General features: G+C 54.7%; 1 long non-coding RNA gene across 1 annotated transcript; it reads right to left on the bottom strand.

Annotated features, from left to right (window-relative positions):
- Nucleotides 1–4097: 4097 nt before the first annotated feature.
- LOC112319618 (uncharacterized) lies at nt 4098–23015 on the bottom strand. Its single transcript, XR_008427123.1, has 4 exons — nt 22828–23015; nt 11190–11322; nt 8758–8893; nt 4098–5077 (listed from the first exon to the last, which is right to left on the bottom strand). It is a non-coding gene; the product is annotated as an uncharacterized lncRNA (long non-coding RNA).
- Nucleotides 23016–23440: the final 425 nt, after the last annotated feature.

Raw genomic sequence — 23440 nt, 5'->3', positions numbered from 1 at the left:
GCCTTCCACAGGCTAGAGTACAATTGAGATGGCTCTGCTTGTCCCTGGACTGAGTTGGTTTGAGTGCCATTCCAGTATTTTGCATAAAAGAAGCAAGTCTGGACCTACTTCCTCCGTGCTAGGCTGGTTACCACTTCGTCTGCTCCTGTGACTCTGAGAGAGGCAGTCTGGGTTTGAAATGCAAGGATGGGCCTGGATCCCTTTTTGGGGCCACTGCCCTTTTGCAGCAATGATCTTGGCTTGCACAGGCTGTCAGCCGGGCCTGCAGGACTGTTGGAGCTGTGTAATCTCCCATAGGCTGGACTGTCCTCCTCTGGCCTCCCTCAGGCTTCCTCAAGGTCAACAGTTTTCTGTCAGGCCTGTTGCTCTGGGACCAGAGCATCCCATTTCACAGCCTTTATCTGGATCATCAGACCACATCGGACAGCAATTTCAGGGTGGCCTTCCTGCTGTGCCCTCTGAGATAGGCAGCTCTCCAGGAGCCTAGAAACCTTTCTCCTTGAAGCAGGAAAAAATCTCTGGATGGGCAAGAGATGGCCCCTGAAGAAGGGCTGTTGGCTCCGAGGCTCAGATTGGGCGCTGCTGGCCCCAGGCTGGTGTGGGAGATGGTCGGCCTGGCTGCGGGGCTATGCTTGCTGCCTGATGTAGCTACTTAGTAGTTAGGGGACCCCAGGCACTTGTCTAAGGCTCTGAACTGTTTCCATACGTTCCATAAGGACCACCATGTATCTCACAAATCAGGTCATATTGTATAAAACAAATTCAAAGCACCAGGCACAGAGTAAGGGCTCAATAAATCATAGGTGCTTATTGCTACTGTTATTTTAATAAGTATCGCTTAAACTGTCGGGCCTCTGCAAACGCATGGTGACAATATGAACCTCATTGCAAGGATTAAATGAGGTCATGGGATTTTGAGACCCTTCCACGTGTTCGGGGCCAGGACCCCTTTGAAAAGCTAACAAAAGCTGTGCATTTTGAGATACACAATCCTATGCAAATGTGTTAGATAATGATTACTGATAACAGTAATGATAATAGAAAGTCCTTGTAAGCAAGGAAGCATGTTTTTCCAGGATTGGCCACAAGAGGGCACTCTTGCCCCTGCTCAAGCCCTGTCCCTGTTGCCACTGTCCCCAGCGGCCGCTCTCTCAGGAGGGATCTAGGCACGCCTCCCTCACTGCCTGAAGAACCTGGGCCCAGTCCTGGGGATCTGTCACTGGACTTGTCGCAGGAGTGGGGGAGAGGGTGCCAGTTCCTTCTCCCCACAATACGGAGCACTTAGGGATGTGTTTGAAACTGTTACGACTTTAGGGTTGTGTTAAGAAATGGTCTCCGCACTGAATTCTGCAAGAGCAGCGCAGCTGCTCACCCTTGCGTGTGTGAAGGAGTCTGTCCTCACAGCGCTACCCTCACGGGACCTCGGGCTCCTCAGCTGTGAAGTGCAGGCTCACAGGCCTCCCTCTGAGCTTGTTCTGGGGTGCAAAGGAGAGATGTGGGGACCCCCTGTGCCTCTGGGTATCATTGTATAAGAGGTTGTCAGACTATTGGGGGTTTTTTCTTGAAACTTGGACGGTCATACCTAAGGTGGGGTACTTGTGTTTCAAATGTCCCCGCGTGGCGGCCATGATGCCTGTGGTTCAGCTAAAGTCCAGAGATTGCTCTGAACCCTAATTAATGCCTATGCAGGGTGTGATTTCAGACACTTTCCTTATTTAACCTGGTCGTCACACCTTGGGGACGAAAGGTGAGCGGCTGTGCGGCCAGGCCACGAGTGCTCCTCAGCTCCTGTCTTGGTCCCACCCTAGTGGGTCTTACCTCCCTCCTCCAGTCCCCCTAGTGGAGCATCCCCAGCCATGTCACGGCAGCTTCCTGGGGCTTCCGACTGACTTGCCCAGTGTGGGTCCCGATTGCCTCTGTGCTGGCCTCTGGAAGTGTCGGGGAATGTGAAGGTGCCCTTGAGTCCCCTCAGGGGCTGTGTTATGGGCTGAGCAGTGACTGTTCGGAAACAGGGTCTTTAAGGAGATAACTAAAGTGGAATGAGGCCATTAGTGTGGGGCCTAATCCAACGTGACCAACGTCCTCATGAGAAGGGTCAGGACGCAGACAGGCACAGAGCGAAGACCCAGGGAGAAGACAGCCCCTCTGCAAGGCAAAGAGAGTGACCTCAGGAGAAATTGACCCCGAGACACTGTCATTGTCCCCTTCCAGCCTCCAGGACTATGAGAAAGGAGCGCTCTACTCTCAGAGGTGCCCTGTCCGTGCTCCTTTGTGATCAGCCTAACAAACTGCATGTGGGCCGAGGGTTCTTCCCCGGCCTCCTCCCCACCCCCCGCCATGTTCCCAGGAAGAAACAGGACACAAGTCAAGGGTACAGCACTTTATTGTAGTCACGGAACACAAGAGAGACCACCTGGGTCTAACTGAAGGCTTGTTTGACCCTTTCCCGCAGAGGAAATCATGGAGAGGCAGTCCTGCCCCCCAGGCTGGTGGGAGGAAGGGGGCAAGGACAGCTGAAAAGTATAAACACAGACTTGATTTGATTCCAGCTTCGTGAGTTAGTTTAGCACACTGTCTGGAAAAATGGAGGTAGTCAGTGAGTGGAAGCTATTATTACTAGGACCAAGTCGCATTTCTTCATGGTCAGGCCAGCTCCAGGCTCTGTGTATGAGGCCTGTTAAGAAGACAGCCTGAGACATGTGGGAACCACCTGGGAATATGGGGAGCAGGCCCTGAAGTGAGTATTCTGGGACTCCACCACCTACTGTCTCTACCAACCCCATGAAAAGCACCAGGAAGAATTTGTGGAAAATTCTAGTTCGGTACCTGGACCATTCTCAGTCTTCAGCATTCAGTCATTAGCATGCCCTAGGTCTGTTCTTTTTTCAGTCTTGTAGTTTTTGCTTTTGGTGAAGGCATTGCCATAGGCTACTTCACTTGGAATGAATCCTGGCTCTCCCTGTTGCTATCGGGGCAACCTTGGGCTGGTCACTCCACCTCTCTGAGTTTCATCAATGACCCTGACCTTCAGGGAGCTTTGAGGAGAAGCCAGTGTGAGGAAGTAAAGAGCATTGTAAGTGGAGGCATCATTGGTAATGAGATGATGGATGGTACTAAAGCTTCCACTGGCTCAAAGGTGATTGGGGCAGAGGGAGTCTCAGCTGCATGTGCGCGCGCGCGTGTGTGTGTGTGTGTGTGTGTGTGTAGAGAGCCCGTGTCCCTGGAGTGGGTAGAGGCAGGCATTCCCTCAAGGGGATGCTCTGAGCTTCGTCTTCTCTACCTTGAAACAAACTTTCATTTTTCTACGGCTGCATTCCAAACTGAAGTAAGACTTAGGGTTTTTAGTTTACTTAACTGATTTAGTAAACTTTAAAATAAATTTGTGTGCATTTATGAGTTTATCAATCACGTAGATAGGATGCTGTGCCCCCTGCATATGGCATGCTGGGTAGAGTGGGGCGAGAGTGGGTGGAGACGGGAAGAGCCCGGTTCTTCATGGTGTCCTGGTTCAGCCCCGGCTTGGCTGAGTGCTGGCACTAATTTCCCACAAGGGCGACCGTGGTGAAGCTCCCACATCCAGCCTCCCAGGGATGTTACGAAATGGACAAAATGGGAAGAAAAGCAACTTAAAGGTCAACGCGGTCCCCAAGCCCTCTTACCTCCAGTGCATGGCCGTCCAACTTGACCTGCATGCGGTGCTTGCGCCGAGCCCCACAGGGACAGCTCTGGGGTGGGGAGGAGGTGGATCCAGCTGTGAAACCTTGACCTCAAGAACAGTATTTCCAGGAATCCCCATCTTAGCATCTAAGGGATTCCTGGGAAAACTGGACCGTGAGGACAAGGTGAGTGCGCGGCCTTCAGCACCAGGGCCCTGGCATGTCCCTACGGGCCAGCTGGAATTTTCTTCTGCATGCAGCCCATCTTGCAGAAGTCAGCGTGGCCACGCCACGGATTGCAGGATGTGGCTCCAGGAGGCGTAGTGACTGGAACTTCAAGTGCCCTGGAGGGTACTTTCCTGGTCGTCAAAGGCTACCTCATTGACCAGCAACCATCCACAACCCAGCACCCGCCCCCTCCCCCCCTCCAGCAACCCCCTTAACAGCCATGAGTTGTGCGCATTCCTGTCTCCAGCCACAGGGAGGGTTTCACTCTGCACCCATGGGGCCCATCTGGAGCCTGGTCTCTGTTGGGCAACTTCCTTGCTGATGACCTGCAGCAGCAAGGCACTTAACCTCGGCTTTCTTCGGTTGTGAAATGGGATAGAGCAGGAGCTACTGGACTGGGTGAGATACATGGAATTTGGGGGAGGAGAGGGTAGGAAGAAGGCAATCGATAGGATTGAGGGAAAGTCTCTGGGTCTGTCTTTGCTAAAAGGGACCCAACGTGTAAAGGCAAGAGCAGAGCAGGATTTATTATGTTCACCAGCTGGTCCCCTGCCCCCAGTAGTGGGCAAGGATACAGGTCTGAAAGCAGGGATATTAGGCGACAACCTTGACTCAACACAATGTGTGTGACCTTGGGTGAGTTACTTAACAGCCTCAGTTTTCTCATTAGTAAATGGGTCAATAACATTGCCACCTCCCAAGCTTACTGGGAGGTAACATAAAATTGTGCTTAGCCCAGTGATTATCCTCGGCTGTACCTTGCTTGTCTGAAGCCCCTAAGAGACATCAGACGTGTGAGACAAGTGGACTGGGTTAGGCCGTAGCCTGGAGTGAGGTAGGAGCTCTAAGCGTGAAGAGCCCGACCCAAAGCCCAGGACTTTTATCTTGAGGATTGAAAGGTTTGTTGCAATCCACAAATGATGAACAGGTTTCGGTGCTGAGTCACTCATATGGTGTTGAGACGGATTCTGAAGTTGCATCTGAGCACTTCAAGGATGGACACCTTAGCAGATGAGCAGTATCCACTGGGGGCGGAGGCAGGGTGCCTGCCAGGCCCCCACAGATGGCTCCAACACCACATCTTACAGGTGGACAGGCCGCGGCACACGGAGGACTCAGGACTTGCCGGGAATCATGAAGCAGATGGTGGCATGAGTAGGATTTGAGTCTGGAACCTTCCTCAGCACAAGCAGCTGACAGTATGGAGAGCGGAAACATTCCGTCCTTCTCAGCGTCCCCCAGCACCACCACTTCCCGCTTCCAGGAGGAGGGTGGCAGAACAACTTCTCCCTTCCCGAGCTACAGTGCTTCATCTCAGACTCCCAACTGACCAGAGATGCAGCACTGCACCTCAGGCTGGGGGACAGGGCTCCGGGCCGCGGCAGGGAGTCTGGCCTCAGTGGGAGAGGGGCGGGAGAGGGTCCTCGGCTCCACCACGTACCCCGCCTGTGTGCCCCACCCTCAGCCAGGCATTAGAGCCCTCTGGGACCAAGCCTCAGCTTCCCTTTTATTTTATTTTTAAAGAGCTTTATGGCAAGAAGGTCCCCTCACCCCTTTAAAGTGCACAATGAAATGGGGTTTTAATACGTTCACAAAGTTGAGCAACCATCGCCACTGTCAATTTTAAAATATTTCCTCCCTCCAAAAAGAAACCTCTTACCATTTCGCCCCTCCCATCCCCGTCAGCCCGAGCCCTGGGCAGGCCACATTCTGTCTCTCTAGAGCTGCCTGTTCTAGATATTTCAATAAATGGAGTCTTCCAATAGGTTGACCCCACACCCCTCCTTCATGCTCTGTGTATCCCAGCCAAACAGCAGAGTCATGGAATTTGGTATTTAATACAATCGAACATCTGCCGTGGCCTCCTACCTGGTTTCCTTGCCTCTACTACCCCCAACCCCGAGACTTCCCACCCATGCTTCCCTGCCACCCTCCTGGAGTGATTTCTCAACATGCAAATGGGATCCTATTGCTTCTCTCCTTAATTCCTAAAAGGGTTCCTGCTGCCCTTGGGCTTGATTCTGAAACCCTCACCAAAGGCCACGGCGCCTGCCCCATCTGGCCACAGTCACCCTCTTCCTCTTGGACACTCCTCCAGGGAAGCCCACACCCACCACCTCTGTCTCCCAGGGGCCACGCTGCTCCCCTGCCCGTCTCCTCTCTGTGGGCTTAGTGTCTGCTCAACAGCCACTTCTGGGATGTGCTTCGCGACCTTCTGGGACGTTAGGGTACCCTAGTCATGTCCTCAAACATCCTGTGCCCTTTTTCTAATCCCTTTAACCACAGTGGTTTCATTTAAGCCCACTTCCACTCATGGGCCTCAAGGCCCGCCCTTGAGGGAAGGGGCCTTGTCAACGGCACTCATCACTGAAAGCAGGTCCAGGCAGCACAGACCCCTAAAGCACTGGTCGGATGGCTAGATGGTTTTCCTCTCTCTCTCGCTAGTGCCTGGGCTGTTTGCCTATGGCTCTGACTGGGCTGCACCTCTAGTTCCCTGAGGAAGCACCCACATCTTGTTAATTTGGGGGTATCCCTGGGCCTTGCTGAGGGCTTTGTACATGAGGGCCCAGGGAATGAATGCCATTTGGTGAATAATTGATGGCCCTGTAGGTGATCCCTTTTCCTCTTCAGATCTGACTTGGGTGAGAACATCTGAGTGGGCTGGCAGAGCCTCCCTGCGCTCCTCCTGCCCCGCCCCCCACGATCTCAGGGCACCCCAAGAGCACTCTCCTGCTTTTCTGGTTGCCCACTGTGGTGGCCTTGATGTCAGATGACGTACATTTTCAGGGATGTCTAAAGGGAGAAAGGGGGTGGACAACCCTTCCTCAGGGCTGGGAGTGAGCAAGAAAAACACAACCTTAAAACTTAAAGTGTGTCTGACACTTCTAGCAGGAATCTGAAGTCAGGCCCCTACCCAAAGAGTATTTCCCCTGCTTTACCTCGAGGGGTAGGTCAGTCCCATTGGCCCCCTGAGGCAGCAGCCCCCTCCTGCAGCAAAGTGCTGCCTGCCTCTAATATGGGACTCTTCCTGTGGGAACTCCTTCCAGACTGCATTTGGCTGGGGAGGGATTCCATCAGGACCAGCCTTGGGAGGCCTGGGCAGCCCAAAGCCTGTGTACACCTCTCTCAGACGCCCCCACCAGCCCTGTGGGAGAAAATGCTTGCCTGCCCGACCCATGTGGAGGTTTCAGTGAGGAGTCAGGAAATATTGTTCCAAAAAAGTGATCATCTGTTCACAGGAACCAGGCTGATAAGGTCAGCCCATGCTTTCTGTAGCGCTCAATTTTTCCCCAAAGCCCTTTTACCAAAACCACCCTCGACTTCCTGGGTGCAGCACAGGGAGTGAGCGGTTTGGCGGAGTGTCTGTAGCCTCGGCATTACCGAACTTTGGAAGACAGTGACTCAAGTCTGTCCATTGGCTCGCAGTCCTGTCTCCCAGTGGGGACAAAGCCTCAGCTGGGTGCTTGCTTGTCTCTGACACTTTTCTGGCTCCTGCTCATCAGCCTCAGGCCCAGGGCCTGGCCAGCGGCCGCACCAGGGAGAGCGTAACTCTTTCATTCCACTGCCTGAGTTCTTCCTTCTTTCCTAATTAGGGTCTGTTTTCCAGTTTGCCTCTACATAACTCTTTATAGTGAGGTATGAACAATGCTCATCTTAAATTTTAAAATATGATTGTCTGCACATCTGGCAAAAATTTTAAAAAAGGGCATCTGAGTGACCGCAGTCTGGGGAGCCCTGCCTGGCCCATGCGATCTGCAGAACAGCCATGTGGCAGGCTGGCAAAGGGAGCTCGTCACCTCCACAAGGAGGACCGGGAAGGGGAGGAGACAGCCCAGCCGGAGTGAGGGGGAGTGCCGAGGGCTATTTCCAGCACATCCCACGGTCCCCCTGGACTCAGAATATCGCCGCAAGAGTAGCAGCTCTCTTGGGTGTAGGAACAGGAAGTAGATGGGTAGTCCCACGCTCCTGCGGAGTCACTCTGACGCAGGGACAGGTCTTGAGGCACAGCCTCTGACCAGGGGAGGGGTTTGCCTCCATTTCCTCTGTGGCTACAGGCTGTCTGCTCCGTTCCTTTGCATCTAGGAAAACCGTTCTGGCGCTGGCCGCACTAAGAACACTCACTTATTGAGTGTTTTAATTGTGCTGCTCCCCGTGCATCCCCAAGGCTCCGTGGGAAGGGAATGTTCCGAGGGCAGGGAGCTGGGAGCTGAGCTGGGATTCCTAACTCAGAACAGCCAGCCCCAGGGCCCTCGTTTTTAACTCTAAACTCAACATCTTCTCCCCTGACCAGTTCCAATCCTTTGCGTTTGGGGTCTAACCCTTGCACCTGTTCATTCCGCAAACCGAGTTTGTCTTCTACATGCTGAGGAGAAGACGGTAATGAACTTGATGGGATCCTTGCCCTGGAGGAGTGCATTCAGCCTGAAGTGGAAAGACAATGCCCCCAGCAAGGCAAACAGGGACAGACCTGGGTGGCTTGAGCGAGCCTGAGAAAGGATTGCCAGGGGCTTAGAGGACAGAGAGGTTCCTGCTGCTGAGGGAAACTGGGAGGGCTTCCTGGAGGAGGAGGTGGTGTGGTGGGCTAGAAGGACCTGGCTGTCTATTCCCTGGAACTCTTCCCTTGAGGCTTGTGTACTGGCCTGGCAGGCAGATAGCACTGGCCCTGAACCCTGGTATCCTTCAAATGAGACCTCACTGAGAAGAAGCTTGGTAGCTCTCCTGTTTCACTTACCCCACAAGAGGCTCCTTCTCACTCTGGGTCCCTAGTCAGGAGGCAGGGGCCACTTGGGAAACTCAGGTTCTATCACTAACTGGCTCAGTCACTTGTCACAGGTGCGTATCCTCCCTGCGGTTCTGTTTCTCAGCATCTTACCTGGTGCTGGCTGTGGGCAGGCTCGGGGTTGCTCCCAGAGGATGAGCCCTTTTCTCCTCTCTGCTCCCCACAGTCTTCAGGAAATGTTGCCCAGCCTGGGGGAACCTCTGTCTTCTGTCGGGAAGCTGCGGGGAGGCTGGGAAGGAGAAAATAAACAGTGGCCGTCTGGGTTTTCTCGCCGGCAGCAGCCAGGAGGCCTCCCTGGCTCCTTCCCTTATATGGCCAGGCCACTCTGGGCTGGGAGCCTGCACTGGCTCCCCCACCCTCCCTGCCAGTGAGGGCTGGGGGCCACCGCCCCGTTCACCTGGGGCTCTGGGGCTGCAGAGGCCAGGGCAGCGCTGAGGGTGGAGGGCGGAACCCAGGAAGTGTCCCCACAGTCACTTGTATGACCTGACCCCCTGTGGCCTCTGGGTTGCTTGCAGTGACCCAGGTGGGGAGAGTTTTATTGGGACAAAGGGTGGAGAGGAAGGAATCCACCTGGTCCTGGCTTCACCTCCAGCTCACGGTGTGACCTTGGCCGAGCCTTTCCCACTCCTGGCCTCTGTTTCACTCTGTGCTGGATGAGGGTGTGGAAAGCCCTCACTAACCCTCCCAGTCAGCCCCTTTAGGTGGCAGCTGTGGTGTCCCTCTTTCACTGAAGGGAAAACAGGCTTGGAGAGGATGAGTGGACCACAGCCATTTAGCAAAAAGGGAGCAAGGCTGGATTTGAACTTGTGGCTGTCTGACTCTGGGGTCTGTGCTCTGAATGGGAGGATTGCTAAGCCTCCTCTTGGTGGTAATATTCAACTACTTATGTGCACCACATGGAAAAGGGATCCTCCTGTAGCGACACCCCTGGAGGACCAGGGAGGCCCCGGTGACCAGTGACCAGCCCAGAGGACACTGTCTGTTAAGCAATGGGAGCAGAGGCTCATCTTGGGGTCCCTAACCACCCCCCTCTAGGGCCTGGTGCAGACTCAGGGCTCAGGAAGGGAGAGCTGTGGAACCACTGACTAAATGACCCCCAGGAGCCACATCTGTGCTGTGGGCACAGCCCCCTAACTCCCAGGCACACTCTGAGGAGTAAACAAGACACTGGGTGAGAAAGCACTGAGATGCCACCTTTACAATGGCATTTTCCTTCTGTGCACAAGTTCCTCCTTCCCTCTGTGTCTCATCCCCCAGGCCATTGTCTCCTGAGCTGGCCAGTCCCCGCTGAGCTCAGCTGTGGGACCAAGATGAGGGTAGTTCTGGTCAGTCTCTGGCTTCAGAGACTGTGGGAGAAGCTGCGGGAGGGGAGGGCGGGAGGAGAGGTGGGGGTGGGTTGCTGGGAACAGCTCAGAAATGAGCCTCACACAAGCACTAACATCCTGTGTGCTCTTAAGCCAGCCCTGGAGCCTCCCTCAGCCCATCCATCATTGTGGCATCCTTTCGGACCCCAGCCGTCTTCCGGGGGCCCGGAGTGGGTGGAGGGGGCCGAGGGCTGGCTGTCAGCGTAGCCGAGACACCACAGCTGGCTGCTCTGAGGGCCTGCTCAGTGTCTGAGCAGGACAGTCTCAGGAGGAGGCGCCTGTGGCCCTCCTAATCCAATTTGTTTAGACGCAGTCTTGGAGGCTCGCTGGCTAGGGAGAGAGGGCTGGGCGTGTGTGCCGTGCTGGGCTGCACGTTTGCACGCACGTGTGGGGCGTGCGGAGGTGAACAGGTGTGCTGCATTATGTAAGCCAGGCCTGGGCCTGTCACTGTCCGCAGAGTGTCAGCTCCTGGCCTCCTCTGCTCGCCTCCAAGTCTTTCTCCACTTTTTCCATTGTCATGAAATTTGGCGCCAGAACGCCCATATGCAGCGGACTATCCGTGCCATTCTGAGTTAGCTCCTTCACCTCCCCGGGCCTCAGTTTGCCCACCTGTCTTATGGAGCTGGTACACCACCTGCCTGCTCCATGCACAGGGTACTGAAAACTGGCAAGCATGGGAAGAACAGGATGGAGGGTAAAAACGACTGCCATGCTTTTGCGATGGTCACCAGGGCACACACCTGACTTCATGGGCCCTGTCAGAGCCCCGTGTGCTGGTTCTGTCGTCACCGGGCTTCCTCCCCCATGTCTACCTGTTTCCAGAGTCCGACCCTGTTTATGCCTTTCCTGGGAAGATGGACATCATCCTCATCCCAAATCCGTGCCCTGGAGTCCTGCCTCCTCTGCAGCATGCAGGCTTCACACTACTCATTGGTAGGCAGAGTGGATATTTGGCCTCTGGCTGTATTTTTCTCTGTTGGTCTCACTTGTTTTCTCCTACAACCCAGACCCAAGAGCCCCGAACTGCCTACCCCCCACCAATCAGTAGGGGCCTTTCATCAGCTCTTCCCATCCTGAGGCCTGGTTTCTTGGTCATTCTGAGGGCTGGTGTGGGGTGTGAGGTAGGTGGGCGCTGGAGGCACGCAGGTGGGAAGAACTCACAGTTGCATTTCCAGGCCCCCGTTGTCTGACCTTCTCTGGTCCTCAGGAGGCCCCTCAGGAGGCCCCTCCTTGGAGTGCTTGCTCCTCCAACATCAGGGTGGTAGGGGTGGCTCCTGCCAGACCGTGTCCTTTCCTGAAAGGGACAAAGGTACCACTTGTCAGCAGATGCTGGGGTACCCTGTGGCCTGTGGGTGTTCTGACCGGCTGCCAGGCACTGAGGGGTTGAAGGTGAATCTGGGTTGCTGCTGGGTCCTTAGAAGCTTCCTGCTGAACCTGCTGAGAGTTTCCAGGCCTCCAAGAGCCTGCTTCTCAGGCCCCAGGCAGCCATTGTTTCTGCTTTGCCTGCCTGCCTTTCAAAAGGGGTCTCCTGAGCAGCTCCAAGCTCCAGGAGATGGAGGACCCCTGGCCTCCCTGCACTCCAAGCACAGCCAAGCCCCATCAGTGAAAGAACAGGGCTGATGGAAATTTCCCAGAGGCCCCTCAGACCCCACCACTGGCCTCACACATTGGAGAAGAGCCATTTAGGGGTAGATCAAAACTTGGGGTTAGTACAGTGGCCAAGACTGAAGGGCCACCTGTGACCGCTTCCAGCTGCACACGGTTTGCAGCCTGCACAAAACTCCCTCCCATGACTCCAGGACACTCACAACTGCCACTGGAGGCAGAAATAACTTCCCTGCTTACTGATCTTCAAAGAAGCTCCACCATGTGCCCGGGGCCATCTGCCGGCAGGCACCAGAGGCCAGCCTGAACACAGGGCTGTTCACGCTCAATCCAGCTGTCTCCTCAACTCGGGCAGCGGCTGGCTCAGTGGCCATCAAACAAAGCTCCCGTTGCCATGGTCATTGCAGAAGCCCCAGTGCCCTTTCCTGGCCGTGCTCATTTCTAAGAAACATGAAGGGCTGGGGTTGGGACTGGGCCACATCTGTGAGCCAGATGGCACTGTCATGGGAGAGCTGAGGCTGGGGCTCCCGGCAGGCGCACAGACCCAAGGGTTCTTTCCCGAGGCCCTTCCTCCGCCCCCTGATGCAAGTGCACGTACCAGGGTGGATGCGCTACCTGGGCTCCAGAGCCCTAGGGTTTCCACTGTGTTTGGAAAGAAGAGAAGAGACCCAGGCCCTGGAGCTAGGCTGACCCACAGTAGAGTCTCACCCTAACACTCCCTAGCTGTGTGATCTAGAGCTGATGGAGTCACCTCTCTGAGCCTTGGCTTCTAACCTCACAGTTGTGAAAGTAGACTGTCAAGTGCAAGCACAGCTGCTGGCACATAGTAAGCCCACAATAAACGTCTACCAACTCCACCACACCCACAGGGCTGGGCTTCCAGCGAGGCCCAGCCAGACACAGGACGGGGAGAGGTGAGTAGGATGGGGCAAAGGCCCGAAGTGGCACCCAGAGAAGATGTGGAGGCTTTTGTGGGAGCCACTGTGTGGGGCCCTTTTCATGTCTGCTCTGTGTGTGGCTGCTCTGGGCTTTCTGTTCCCAGAGTGCCCTCCCATCCCCTTGACACCCCAGCCGAGTTCACCAGCCTCACACGCTCCCCATTTCCTCCCCAGGGAAGGTCGCTGTCTGGGGACTTTTGAGCAAGCCCTGGGAATGCAGTTTGAGGCGGAAACAAGAGTGACTCAGGAAAAAGGGAAGAGAGGGGAAGAAAGGGGCCTGGACCTGTCTGACCTAGAACCCCAAGCCCTGCTTGAAGTAACCAGGACTCTGGGAGAGTGAGAGTAGAGACCAGTATCCCTATGACCCTGACCTTCAGTGAGAGCAAAAACTGGGAAAATGGTGATGGTGATAATAGCTACCACCTATCAGGCTTATCCTGCGTGATCAAGCAACAGCTAACCCGTTGGGTGTTACAGCTAACTCCCTGGACGCTTTCAGTGTGCTCCACACCCACACAGCTCTTTGTTCTGCATCGGTCTTCTCACCTGCTCCTGACAATCGCCTGTGAGTTAGGTGCCACTTTCATTCCCTGTTACAGATGAGGACACTGAGACTCCTGGAAGTTACAGCACTCCTTCAAGGTCTCATGGCGCATAAGTGTCAGGGTCAGGATTGGCCCCAGGCGGACCACCGTGCGTTTTCATGGCTCCCTTGGAAGACCAGACAGTTCATGGTGTTATTTTGACAGAGTGACAACCTGAGTCGGTATCTCATGGGACTTTGTCAGGTGTGTGTGAGTCTGTATGCGGAGGGGGTTGTGAGTGGAGAAAGTGGAGGCCACGCGGGCCCTGGCAAGGGCTGCATGTGTCCAGAAGCGAGGGGATGTCTCATTTTCATTGTTGTCACACCTCTTTCCCACAGAATCTCTCCCTCACACGTTGTCTGTTTGCTTAAAAAACAAAACAAAACCTCACGATAAAGGAGTTAGTTCTCTCTTCCGTCCTGTCCACTTTGCAAAGATCTGGGGGCTCCAGGGTCCCTGTCGGCTTGGCCTGAGTGATGCCTCTGGATAACACAAATGTTGGTTTCTCCGGGAACATGTTGGATGGGAAGAGCAGCAGCTTAGGACCAGGTCGCCTGCAGATGTGCTGTGTAGTTGTACACAGGTGTCTTCCCCTCTCTGGGCCTCATCCCGATGGTGGGAGAGGATGGGACTCCAGGTGTCCAGAGTCCTCCCAGGGTCAAATATGAGGGGGTGGTTGACCCCACCCCGTCCCCCTGCTAGGAATGGTCTGCATAGATCTGCTTGGTAAGAGAGAGGGGGAGAGACAGACAGACAGACATGGGGCAGTATGTGTTAAGTCTGGAGCTCTCCTAGCTGCCTCTCACTTCCTTTGTGCCCATGCCACCCTTACTGCTCAGCGCAAAGCAGCCTGAGTGACCTGGACCAGGTGGATTTTCTATAGCAGGACTTGATGTCTCTGAGTGTTAGTGATGGTTTCACACCATTGTTCAGATGAGGAGACTGAGGCATGGAGAGAAGAAGCAAGGAGCTCCAGGCGATGCTGTCTGTTGGAGACCCAGCTGGGCCCCTTCTATTCACTGAGGAATCCTCATGCCTCAGATCTTAACAAAGGGGACCCGCAGGAAGAAGGGAGAGAGGAGAGCCTTTAAGTTCCTTTGGCTTTGAACGTGGAATAATCTTGACTTCCTTTTCCAAATATCTTTTGGCTCTTCCCAGAACCAGATGGCGGATGTTTGGAATTTGTGTTGTAAATAGTGTTTAAGAAGGGAGTGGGGGCGCAGCTATGTTTCTTTCTCCAATCACCAAAAACAAGGTCCAAGGGAGGGAATGGAGTGGGGGGAGGGGACTCTGAGAAGATTTGGGCAGAAGGGAGAAGCAAGGGGGAAAGAAGAGAGAGGAGAGAGACAGGACAAAGGAAGAGAGACTGGTGGAGTGATAGAGCAAGACAGAGAGGTGGAGAGAGGAAGACAAAGGGAAGGAAGAGAGAGCAATGGGTGAAAAGGGGGGAAGTGAAAAGGTGGGTGAGGGCAATGGGGAGGGGGCCTGCCTGGTGCAGGCTCCATCTTGAGTTCAGGAGCAAACCCTTGAGTTTTCTATAAATAGCTCAGCCTTTCCCCCAGCAAGGCTGGCAGCAGGGACTGAGAGAAGCACACTTGCCCTTTTATGGTACAAAAATCCCAGATTTTCAAGGGGGAGCTGGGCCTGAGCCTGTAGTTCTGGATAAAACCCAGCCCTGGGGCCTGGGGTGGGACAGGGCTGGGTGAGGTTTGTGACTTGGTAGGACTTCCTGGCTTGGGTGGCCTCACCCTTTGTGAAGAAAGGGCTGAGGCAGCAGCACTAAAGACCCAGTGTTGGGGTGGAAGTGCTCCTAGAGACATCTGGTCTACCCAATTTTTCTGTTTGATAGGAAAAGAAACCAAGTCCCAGAGAGCAAAGACTGTAGGTCCCCCATGTAGAGGCTTGAGTTGTCAAGGTAAATCAGTGCCTGGGTCCATGTGAGGATGGATTATGTGTCCATTATTCTGAAGGGCAGTGTGGGCAGTGGAGAGAGCCCTGGTCTGGCCTTCAGGAGATCCAGGGCCCACCCCCAGTTTGTGCATGGTTTGCTGTGTGACCTTGAGCAATCTGCCAAACCTCTCTGGTCTCAGATTCCCTCACTGGGGTGATCTTAAGGGCCTTCCCAGCTTTTTGCCTCTCTGGGAATTCCAAGGCTGGAGAGCAAAGCTTGGGCATAGAGGATGCTGCTTCCAGGCAGGGAGGGATCTACAGCCTGTTGTTTTCTTGCTGTGCCTGGCTTCCCTCCTCTGCCGAGACAAAAGCTAAGATGGACCAAGACAGAGAGAGAGAGGAGGTTCCACCGGAGACTGGGATAGATCATGGATGGAATCTCTGTCCAAGCTGTTTTGGGTCCAGGCCCTCACTGGACACACTAAGGCCATAGAGGACCTTATGTTCAAGATCATGCTCAAGGTCTTATGGAGAGTTGGGGCAGAGCCAGGAATAGAACCAAGGCTTTTCCCTCCCAGCCTCGGGCTCTTTCCTCTACAGGAAGCCTCCCATCTGCAGCAGCTGGCAACCCTGGGGACCATCTCTGGCCAGGAAAAGGGCCTTCCTGGTCAGAGCAGCCAGAACTCAAGATACGTCTTCATCTTCTGACCCCTCCTAAAGACAGTTATATCCTGGCAGGTCACCCATCTCTCCTCTGTCCCCCTCCCTTGGCTGCAAGGACAGTGCCATGGTCTTTTCTGACTAGAAGGGAGGAGAGGTGAAGAAGGACGCCCAGGCCTGGCAGCCACTCTGGCAGGGTGGTGGTGGTGGTCGTGGGTTCTGCATCTGTGACACAAGATGTGGCCTTGAAGGTGCTTTTGACAGGACTTTCCACTCCTCCAGGACTGTGGCACTTTGAGTTTAGGACTCAACACCAGGAAAGTTGACTAAGCATGCACCAGGTTCACCGGGGTGAATGAGAGGGATCTAGTCCTATGCTGCTGCTTCACAGTTGGCTGAGTGCCCAGGGTCCCTGGTAGCCCCAGTCCTGAGACCCTCTGTCAAGTATGGGAACCTGGGCTGACTCTCTGACTCCAGCTTGAACTCAGAGCTCAGGCAGCTGTGGTCTTGAATGTCCAAGAATGCCTGTTGGCTGGATCTACATTCATGCCCACTGCCCTGGACCCTTCCCAGGCCTGCCCTGACTATCCCCTTGACTTTGCCCTTCCTTCCACCCTGTCCCACATAGCTGCCCACCTCCCCAGGCCCTGCCTGGTCTCCCTCCCCGTATGCCCTGCACCTCCGTCTCTCCACACTTGGTCTTTTTTGTGACCCAGTCCAAAGAGGAGGCTTGAGGGACAGGAAAGAAAAGGGACAAAAATAAAGCATCTTGTTCTAAGCTTCCCTGTGACCCTCCTGGAATTTCCATGTAAACTCTCTGGGGCGTGTGAACAGGGCTCTCAGGGACTCTGGTCCCTTCTGCCTCATTCCTGCTGGGTGGAAGGCCATCAGCTGAATGTTCCCCAGGGACCCAGTTTTACAACCAGGCTCCAGGTCTCCCTCGTGTTCCCTGGGAAGGGCAGGAGGCAGAGGTGGGGTGAAAGGAAGTGGGAGGGAGTGGGGTCCCTAGAGGCCCCCTGTGTGCAGCCAGGGCAGATGCCTCGCTGGGAATCTGACATCCAGGCAGCAGTGGGGCTCAACCCCGTATAATTGTCCCAAGACACCTAGGGCTGTGATGTGAAGTCCCCATCTGGTGGTGGGAAAGGCCTGAAGCCCAGCCTCCTCTAATGCTTGACTTCTTTCTACAGTGTCACTGCTGAGCTTGCATACCTCCGGTGACAGGGAGCTCACTGCTTCCCAATCATCTACCTCTCTTTGGATAGACTCCTGGAGATTCCTTCCTAACATCCTGGTGACACCTGCCTCTCTAGGGCTGCATGCCCTGTCTTTTGGGGGTACAAAGAACAATTCCTGTTCCCCCGAAAGCTCTTCAGATGGTGATGCAGCCCTTGGGCTCCCTACCACTCCTGATCCCACCCTAAGGCCTCCTGTTCCACTATGTGACATCTCAGAGTCTCCAATGCCCAGGTCTCTGCCCCGCAATGTGGTTCTTGGCCTGATGGTGCTTTGGGGAAGGGGACAAACAGGCTAAAGAAAGGGACTCTCTCCCAGAGACAGACGCCAAAAAAATTCACCCGACCCCAAAACTAAACCAGTCCCACCTTCTGGTTTCTGGCCATCCAAGCCACTTCACGACCAGGCCTTTCCCACCTTGCCCTCCTTGGACCTCATGGAGTTTCTAGACCTACCCCCAGTTCCAACCGAACAGGCTCATCTCCTGAAAATGTCTTTCCAGTCCTGCCTCCGTATCTTTGGAATGCCTTCTCCTTTCTTCTCTATTGATCCAAATTGTGCCCCCAGCCAGTGTGGGCCAATTGGTTGGGCATTGTCCCACAAACCAAAAGGTCACTGGTTTGATTCCCTGGTCAGGGCACAGGCCTGGCTTGCAAGTATGGTCCGCTGGAGCGTGTACGAAAAGCAACCAGTTGATGTTTCTCTCTCACATTTCATCCTTTCTTTCTCCCTTCCTTCCCCTCTCTCTAAAATTAAAAATAAAATAAAATGTAAAAAAACCCCAAAGTGTTCCTCCTGCTATTCCAACCACCCCTACCCCAGGTTTTTCCTCCCTGAGAGTCCAAGCATCCACTGCAGTACATGGGGTAACCTGAACTGTCCCCCTTTTATTCCAAATCATGCAGTAGTGCAACCTGGGGAGAGGCCGAGGGATGGAGGAGCATACCTGAGGGTGCTGGCTGCACAGCCATGGTCGGAGTCTTAGCCTATTTCTTTCCCTTTCTCCCCATCTTGTTCGGCTTCTCTCAGCAGATGCTCTCAGACTCCAAAGGGCTGTAGGGTCACACACCTGTGGTCTGGGTGGCTCTGGATGGACTGACCAGTGGCCTCTGAGCTTGGCAGTCCCGCTGGGGCCATGTCACCCCGAGGGGGCAGCCTCCCTCTGGACACTTCACCCTACCCCTGCTTCCCTGCAGCAGTAGGAGGACAGTGTGGGGCACACACTAGTGGCAGCTGAGCACTGTCCTTGTGAAGCTTATTGGGTCCATGTGTTTTCCAGTTTGGGGCTTTTCCCCCTCCTTCCAACCACGGCTTGGGTCAGAGGACAGTCTTTGCGGAAGGGGCAAGGAGGTTTGTGGCTGGTACGGGCTCCTGGGGAGGAGTCAGGGTGAGGCTGCTCCTTCCAGCCTTGGCCTAGCTGACTGCCCTTTCCTCAAAGCTCCATGGGCTGTGTGGGGCAAGGGGCAGCCCCAGACTGCTGAGGCCCCTGGGCACTCAGCCTCACTAAGGGCTGCTCATTGGCCAGAAGGATCGTTTTGCCAGGGTCCATTTTTGCCCCTGAACAGGCCTGGGGGGTGGGACCTCTGTCCATCCCCTTATCATAACAGGGGAGCATCAGGCTCCAACATGCCCAGACGTTGCTCCTATTGGGCAGGGTAGAACCAGGACTAGTTCTTGCTCATGGGGTGGTGCTAGAGGGTAAGCACATGGTTTCTAGAGTGAGCCAGACCTGGGTTGGAGCCCCAGCTTGGCCAAAGCTGTGTGACTTTGGGCAAATGACTAAACCTCTCTGAACCTGAACCTCCAGGTTTCCAGAGGGATAATGATTCTTACCTCTGAGAGTGCTAGGCAAAGGGACCACACATGTAGGCAGAGTTGATATGTGCTAATTGTTTTAGTTAATATTTTATTTATAGAGCTAGGGGAAGGGAGGGAGAAAGCAAGGGAGAGAAGCATCAATGTGTGGTTGCCTCTCACGCACCCTGTAGTAGACACCTGGCCCATAACCCAGACATGTGCCCTGACTGGGAATCAAACCAGTGAACCTTTGGTTCACAGGCTCATGCTCAGTCTACTGAGCTACACCAGCCAGGGCCCAGTTGCTATTTTGGAAAGAGCAGTATATCCCCTCCCCAGGTGGAAAGAATTGCAGCCCAGTACAGTCCACAGTCCACTCCCCACCCGACCAAGAAGCTGCCTTTAATATTCACATTTTTGCAACTACTTTTTATTGAGAACTTACTATGTGCCAGTCACTGTTCTGAGGGCTGTGTGAGGTTTTACTCATTTAATCAGACAGCTCAGTAACCTAACGAGACAGGTGTGCTTATCCCATCCAAGGTCACACAGTTGTTATGAGGCGGATCTATGATTCAAGCCCAGGCAGCCTGACTTCCCTCTGGCACCTGCAGCGGGCCTCCTGCTGCACTTCAGCCCCATGCTAGCAGCACTCTGCTCCCCGTCTACTCACCTCCTCACCTGGGCACGGGAATTTACCCTGCATCTGAAGCTCCCCCCCCCCCCCCCCGCCCCCGCCTCTGGAGTCAGCCTCTGTTTCCGAGCCTGAACAAAAATGGGCCTGAATGAAGTGGTGTTCACGGGCCATTAGAGTGGGTGGTTCCTGCTCTCTATTTAGGCATGTTTTGAATTGGAGAAAAGGTTTCTGGTAGCGAAGCATTGCCACCAACAAGCCTCTTTTGCAAGAGGGAAAGGGGCTGGCTCTAGAAATGTGTGGTGAAGCCCAGTGGGGCCTGTCTAGACAGGCCCGTAGGAGGTGGCGGCCACTGTGGGCTCTTTCCCCTGAATTCCTGCACATCGTCCCGCGGGCGACTCTGACTGGACCGTGGCCACTGCATGCCACTGGGCTGCGGGCGGGGGCCCCTGGGCAGTGCCCACTGCCACCTCAGGGCCTGCAGGGCACTCACTCCGCAGCTTCGTCCACACATAGAGCACTTTCTAGAGACCCAGGTGGACAGGGGCACGGCCGCATTTTTGTTTCTTCCTTACATTCTTTACACAGATTTAATGGGTACAAAATTAAGTGCGTAACCCACATACTTTAAGAAATCTGACCATTTCAAGTGTTGTCAAGGAGGGGCTGCTCCCACACTGCTGGAGGCCGTGGAACTTGGTTCAGCCACTTTGGAAAACAATGTGCTGCTCCCCTGTAAAGTTGCCAGGCATGTACCCCGGAGCCCAGTCATCCCTCCCTCGGTATAAACCCCCAAGAAACTCTGGCTCATGCGCACTAGGAGATGCGAACAAAAATGACTGTAATAACTCTAATCAGAAAGAGGCTCTATGACAGTTCTTTGCACAACTCCATGGCCCTGAGCCCTGGGGGACTGTTCAGCTGGAAAATTGCAATAGAGGCAGGCCCAGGTACAGCCCATAGGTGAGGACCTCAGGGACCATCTCCCCAGGCCCCTCCAGGCTCACACAGTCAGTGGTGCCACTGGGCCTGGAACTTTCTATTCCTCAGGGCTATGTGTCTCAGCTCTTCTCCAGAACTGGCCAGGCAGGGAAGGGGCTGACTTTGCTCAAAGAGCTGCCTTGTGGCTCTTAGGGACCAGTGACAAGCAGTCTCTCTCCAGTCCTGGGGCAGTGGCAGGGCGGAAGGCAGTGCAGTCCCCTTGGAACTAGAAGACCTGGGTTCAAGCTCTGGTGCCACCACTCCCCTAGCCTCTGGGGGTGACGTTCCCCCTCACTGCTGTCAGCTGGGCCTGGGGGCAGGCTGAGAGTGAGTGTTTTGAAGTTGCAGACTGGGTCTGAACCCATTCTGCCACTTTCTAGCTGTGCCACCTGGAGTAAGCCCCAGGGGTTTTCTGCCCTGTAAATCGGGGATGATGGAATGATGCTGACTCCTGCCTTGTGGTCATCCTGGGAGGATTAAATGATAATGCAAGAGATTCAGCCCCAGCGCCCGGCACCAGGAAAATCCACCATACATATTCATTGGTGCATTGAGGATACCAGGAAGCTCCAGGTATCCAAGATGAGGTGGCCAAGGGGCAGGGCAGGAGGTGGGAGACCCATGTGGAGAAAGCATTTGGGGCAGCTGGAACACATACAGTGTGCAGGCTTAACAATTCACGAGCTATGTGACCTTAGGCAAGCTACTTAACCTTTCTGGATCTCTGTTTCCTCATCTGTACAATGGGGATAAGGATAATAATTGCACCTACCTCACAGGGCTGTTGTGAGAATTCGACAAGTTAATTCGTGTTCAGGACTTAGGTACTTAGTGCTGGACCACCATCATTGCATCTCATTTTCCTGTCCCTACAACCTTAGGCTGGGCTGGGCAGGGAGACCGGCTCTGCTCCAGCTCTGCTGTCAGCTCTCTGGGTGACCTAGACCAGGATTCTCTTTCTGTGCATTCAGTTGGCTTGGCTTTGTTTGCGAGGGTTCCTAGTTGCTTGACGGCACAGCATTCTCAAAATTCCACGTGAATGGGAATTACTCAGGGAGTTTACAGTGCAGATGCCTGGGCCCCATCCCAGATTCCCTGTCAGCAGGTGAGTGTGCAGTGGTTTAGACACCACACTTTGGGACACATGGCCCAAGCAATGCCCTACTGAGGTTCAGAGATGGCAAGTGACTTGCCCAGAGTCACTTGTCTAGTAAGTAAACAAGCCAGAACTGTCCCCAGGCAATTGGATTCCAAAGTTTCCTTTTGGCCACGATGGCCTTGGGCCTTGTGTAACCAGAAGGAGGGAGGTGAGGATGCTGGGTCTATTCTGGGCCCCAGCTGTGGCCAGAGCTCGTTCAGAAGAACAATGTGTCCTGCTTGTCTCCCAGTCTTGAACTCAGACCTCTGCCTCTTCCCAGGCCTGCCTCCCACGATGCCCGTCTTGAATCTCCTGCCTTCCTCTGAGTTCCCACACTCACCACTTCACCCCCCTGAAGTTCTCTGCTGTCTCTTCTGTCCCCACCCCACGCTGCTGTCCTGACCCAGAGATCAGCCTCTTCCCCACCAGAGGCTGTCCGGGGCCACGCCTGCGTCAGAGCCCCTTCAGCTCCCTTTCCTCACTTGAGGCTCAACCTCCAAAACCTCACACAGGCTGCGGGCACCTGCTTGGACTCCACGCCAGTGGTCCAAGGGCAGAATCATCTCAGGGACACCTGGGAAAACTTCCCGACACTGGCTGCACTTTAGGCTTGAATGGGGCTCAGATGCCACATTCTGCATGGATACTTGGTCATCCAACAGCTTCAAGGTACTGAGAGAAAACTGTAGGTCAGAGAGGATAGGGCACCTGCCCAAGGCCACAGGGCCAGGCGACGAGAGGCAGAGCTGGGGCTGAAGCCCAGGCCCCATCTCTCAGCCAGCACACCCGTCCCACGGCTGCGGCCCAGCCAGTTCCTTGGCCTTCCCGCCCATCTGCCGGTCTGCCAGAGACTGAGCTGATAAGGGTTTCTCTTCCAGCTTTTCTTCTTGAAGCCGTTATTGAAAAACAGTTTTCCTTGCCAGGAGCCCCCGGCTCTTGGAGCTGTGAAATCAAACCTCAAAGAACACAGAAGAAGCACTGTCTGCCGAGAAGCCGGAGAGATGGGCCCGGACTCCCCAGCCACAGCAGTGCAGCTCAGACTGGCAAGATGCTAGCACTGCCTACTCGCTCTGTTCCCACCCCCATTTAATCTCAGCCACAAGCAGTCCTCGGAGTCAACAGGACCACTGACTCTGTACATCCGGTCAGGGCAGGAAGGGTGCTTAGAGATCATTAAATCCAGCCCTGTGCAGATGGGGAAACTGAGGCTCACAGAGGCAGAAGGCACAGGGTGGGTTAGCAAGAGAACAAGGACCAGACCTCTGACGCAGAATCCTCCTGGATACTATGAGCCCCCCACTCCCCTTTCGTACACCCCACATCTACCACTGGTTCTTACCTCTCCTGTGTCTTGTCCAGGTGTAGCTCCTCGCGGCCTGAGATGGAGACCAGCCCAACTGGGGGACTTGAGGGGGATGTCACTGCTTCCCAACTGACTAGACTGGGCCTCTGGTACCCTTCACTGCCACCGGGGCATTTTCAAATGTCTGGCACTGGACTCCCCTCCTCTTAGCCCCGTGCTTGCTGCTCTCTGGCCACAGAGGCCCCTCCGCCTTTTACTTTATATGAGCTGAAGAAGCAAGCCCAGTGTTGGGGTGAGGCGGGTGCTGAGTTCTCCCGGGGCCCCCCATTGGCCCAGGCGCCCGCCACGTGACCGCCTCGCCTTGACCTGCCCCCGGTGCTGAATGTTGCTTTTACCCCCTAAGGAAGGAGTGGTTGACAATTTTCATATTTCTTCTAAATTTGGAGATTTCAGACAATGCTGGGAGGCTTGGCTCCAGCTGCCAGAGGCCCATGTGGAAGTCATTAAACCCAAGAAGGGGGGCTGGGGGAGAGGGAGGCAGGGAGAGGAGGAGGAGGAGGAGGAAGGGGGTGGGGGATGGAGTTCTGAGGGTTGCCAGTTGTCAGCCTGGGAACATGAGCAAATCCCTGGGAGCAAGCTATGTGTGAGA

Source organism: Desmodus rotundus, chromosome 6, assembly GCF_022682495.2.
Source record: "Desmodus rotundus isolate HL8 chromosome 6, HLdesRot8A.1, whole genome shotgun sequence".
NCBI lineage: Eukaryota > Metazoa > Chordata > Mammalia > Chiroptera > Phyllostomidae > Desmodus > Desmodus rotundus.
Note: the sequence above shows the minus strand (reverse complement) of the source record. Positions and strands in the feature narration are given on the sequence as shown.